This window comes from Sapajus apella, unplaced genomic scaffold (assembly GCF_009761245.1).
Source record: "Sapajus apella isolate SASKATOON/1434 unplaced genomic scaffold, GSC_monkey_1.0 scaffold114, whole genome shotgun sequence".
NCBI classification, from domain to species: Eukaryota; Metazoa; Chordata; class Mammalia; order Primates; family Cebidae; genus Sapajus; species Sapajus apella.
The window spans coordinates 4015422-4019523 of record NW_022437054.1 but is presented as its reverse complement, the minus strand read 5'-3'; the positions used below and the strand labels follow the sequence as shown (position 1 = coordinate 4019523).

Genomic DNA, 4102 nt, shown 5'->3' with positions numbered 1-4102 from the left:
TCCTACTGTACAGTTTCTATGTTTTCACACTATTTCTCTCTCTCATCATGTTTTGGAGCCCTAATACACATAGATGTCGTTAATTCATTTTAAATGTTCTTTATTATGCCACTGTATCAGTATGCCATAATGTATCTATACCCAATTGATTTTCAAATATATTGAGGTATATTTGCTTCTAATATTTTCCCTATTAAAGTGTTAAAAAGAACATTCTTACCCATGTCTCCCTGTGCACCTGTGTTTGGAACTTCTTTAGGGTATGTACCTGGAGGTGGAGTTACTGGGTCTTGGGCAATGATGTCTTCAGCTTTATTAATCTTGCCAAGTGGCTTCCTGATGTGATTGTACCAATCAATTCTCCTGTTAACCTATAAACAGGGTGTGGAGTTTTCACCACTCCGTGTTCTGGTCCTCATTTGGTATTTCCAGAATTAAGTACCTACCTTACGAGTATAAAATTGCATTTCGACTTATTTTTTACTTTCCTGATAACCAGTTGGGTGGATCTTCTTTTTATATATTATTTGGCAATTTAGATTTTCTCTTCTGTATATTGCCTGTTGATGTCCTTTTCCTGTTTTCATTTTCTCTTTTGATTTTTTCTTATTTGCTCATGGGAGATATTTATATATTCTGGATACTCGGCTTTTCTTGGCAATTTGTATTCTCATGCATTTTCTCAGTGTAATTTTCTAACAGAGGACGGACAAAGCAGAGTATGCAGAAAGAAGACTTTTCAGCTCATCAGGAGATCTGAGTTTCTGTTCTGATTTTGCTACCAACTTGCTATTTGGTCTTGCACAAGTCATTTCATTTTCCAGGAATGTGGCCTCCATTGCATTAAAGTGATAGAATTTGATCCCAGAATCTCAGTCTCTTCTAGATATACAATACTATCAGAGTTAGATAAGATTAACTGAAAAGAGGGTTAAGCCCAAATTAGGGAAAATCCTGAATGCTAGAATATTTAAAACCAGACTGATAATATATAATTTTTAATAAATTGTAGGGTTTAAAAACATTGTTTCCATAGTCAAATATGTCATTATATTTCAAATCCCCTGAGGCAGGCACCACATATGTTTGCCTGCTGGGGGATGCCCTGTGCCTTAAATCATGGCTGCATAATCTTTTTTAAAAGAAAATAAAAATAGAGGGACAGCTGAATGCTCACCACAATCCTGGCCCAATCCATTTCAAGAGGAATGGTTGGTTTGTTGAATCATGAAAGATTGGTGATCAGCTTATTAGGTATATAATCAATAACCTGGTACTTACCTATCTAGGATAGTACTTAAGAATGTTTTCCCTTGTCCCTCTGAGGTGCGTTAACGTTCCCCTGCAATCTTACTTACCCTATTAGTAGAATAATATCTTTGAGTTTTTTTTTTTTTAATGATTATAACTTTGTACCAATGTAGTCTGACTTAATGAATTTTTATTGTGATTCAAAATGAGAGTTATTTTAACTTGTTGCTACTTCTATATTTTCTAGAGAGAATAAAAATGCTAATAATAATTAACAAAACCACTTACTACTTTCTTCCCATTGGCCCAAAAAAGCAACTGGAGACACACTCTAAATTTTAAATGAGAATATCCAACCTGGTTTTAGGAAAATGAATTTGAGTTTGTTTCATTACTTCATGGTGACTCTGGTTTCTAAATTGAAATAGGAGTTGATCATCAATTGCTCTCATTATGCAGCTGTATTTCCAAGGCTATTCAGCATCTCCGTAAGACTAGGGCTGGTTAAATGATGGTCTATTTTCCATTTCTCTGTAGTGGAACCTAGGCTCTCCCCTTGGTGGGTCCCTAAATTAGTCTGTTTTCATGCTGCTGATAAAGACATACCCGATAATGGGAAGAAAAAGAGGTTTAATTGGACTTACAGTTCCACATGGCTGGGGAGGCCTCAGAATCATAGTGGGGGGGTGAAAGGCACTTCTCACATGGCAGGCACAGGACATAAATGAGGAAGAAGCAAAAGTAGAAACTCCTGATAAACCCATCACATCTTGTGAGACTTATTCCTTATCATGAGAATAGCATGGGAAAGACAGGCTCCCATGATTCAATTACCTCCCCTTGCGTGCCTCCCCAAACACGTGGGAATTCTGGGAGATACAATTCAAGTTGAGATTTGGGTGGGGACACAGCCAAACCACATCAGTGCCTCTGCTAATAAGTTCCATTGTTTCTTTACAAAATATTTGTGTCAAGTGGATGACAGAGAGCTTCCCTTCTTGCTGCTGCATTACCTGTGGTTCCCGTGGCTGTGTTCTGCCCACCTTGCTTAGATCTGCCTTGTCCATGAGAAGTCCTGCTGGGATGCAGCACAGTCTCCCTCCCAGGCGCCTCCTGCAAATCCCCTTACCGGGTGGAGCCCGCGGGGCCGTGCCGGGGGCAGGACTGGGGCCAACAGAGGGGCCTGCGGGGCAGCCCGGCCTCGGATCAGGCTCCTGGGACCACGGACCTCGGCCCCTGAGGATACGGGCCCCCCGTGGCCATGAGGACCGGTGACTGCTGCCACCTCCCTGGCTCCCTGCGTGACTGCTCTGGCAGCCCTGCCTTCTGCAAGGCCGCGGAGGCCATGGGCCTTGGACCGCTCTATAATGTGATGGCCGGCTCCTCTCCACCAACATCCGTGCCTCGGACACACCGAGCCACGGTGCCTTCTGCGGATCTGCCACGAGGGCGCAAACGGGCAGCGCCTGGCGTCCCCACGTGGCTGCACCCGCACGTTGGGCACCGCGCACAGGAGTGTCTGGAGAGGTGGCTTTCCTCGTCTAACGCCAGCTACGGCGAGCTGTGCCACACGGAGTCTGCAGTGGAGAAACGGCCCGACCCCTCACAGAGCGGCGGAGGGACCCGGGCCGCGTCGGGAGAAGCGGGCGCTGTGCTGCGACGGGGGGGCTTCCTGCTCAGCCGCCGGCCGCCATCTCTGGCGGAGCGCGCCTGCCCGGCCCGAGGCCACTTCCGGCTCCACAGCCCGCTGGAGGCCGCGGGTCTCAGGGCTCTCACTGCCGGCCCTCACTATCGGCCTTCCTCACCATCTATGTCTTCCTCTCCATCAGCCGCCTCACCATCTAAGTCCTCACCATCTATGCCCTCCTCACCATCTAAGTCCTCCTCATCATCTATGCCCTCCTCACCATCTAAGTCCTCCTCATCATCTATGTCCTCCTCACCGTCAGCCTCCTCACCATCTATGCCCTCCTCACCATCTAAGTCCTCCTCACCATCTATGCCCTCCTCACCATCTATGCCCTCCTCACCATCTATGTCCTCCTCACCATCTATGTCCTCCTCACCATCTATGTCCTCACCATCTATGTCCTCCTCACCATCTATGTCCTCCTCACCATCTATGTCCTCACCATCGTCCTCCTTACCATTGTCCTCCTCGCCATCGTCCTCCTCGACATCTATGTCCCCTGGATGCTGATCTCCTTTTGCTACCATTGCCAGCTGTCCTCCTAGTGGAGAAAGACAAACCAGAAGTACGCCTGAAAATCCGGGAGGCTGACAGCATGGGGGACATCAGGATTCTCTACTGGACTCCTGAAGAAGGTGGCTGAGGAGATGCCGCTGTGAAGGCAGGGCTCCCCAGGGCCTACAGCAGGTAGCTGGTGATGTCCTGTTCTGTGGAAGGATGGAAAGGGCCCGACACTTCCTACACGGCCTGAACATTTCTTAGGCCAAGAGACACCATGCGAAGCCTAATCTGTGATCCTGAGTGAAGATATTTTCAGTTTTTTAATTTTTTTGCACACCATTGTTCGTATCGAGGACAGGGTGGACACAGTCCTGAGCTTCTGACGAAGCAGGCACCCTGATCTCATGCTGAGGTCCTTGCGGCACCTTCTGGGCCAGCAGCTGAGGCCAGTGTATCAAGGGCATCCTTAGAGCTTGAACGTTCCAGCAAGCTTCTTGCGCGTCCCTGCACCTGGTAGACCCACTTTCCTGGCACCCTCGACTTTCTATAAAAGTTGCACTGTGTTTCAAAAACCCACCCCTGAATGAATAAAAGGAGCCCTGGCTGGCCAAAAAAAAGAAAAAAAAAAAAGCTCTGATGCTGTGTGGGAGAACTCAACTC

The 4102-nt window shown here is 47.0% G+C and overlaps 1 pseudogene; it reads left to right on the top strand.

The window, feature by feature from the left end:
- The first annotated feature begins 2512 nt into the window (after window positions 1-2512).
- LOC116537853 lies at window positions 2513-3600 on the top strand (annotated as a pseudogene).
- The last annotated feature ends 502 nt before the right edge of the window (window positions 3601-4102 follow it).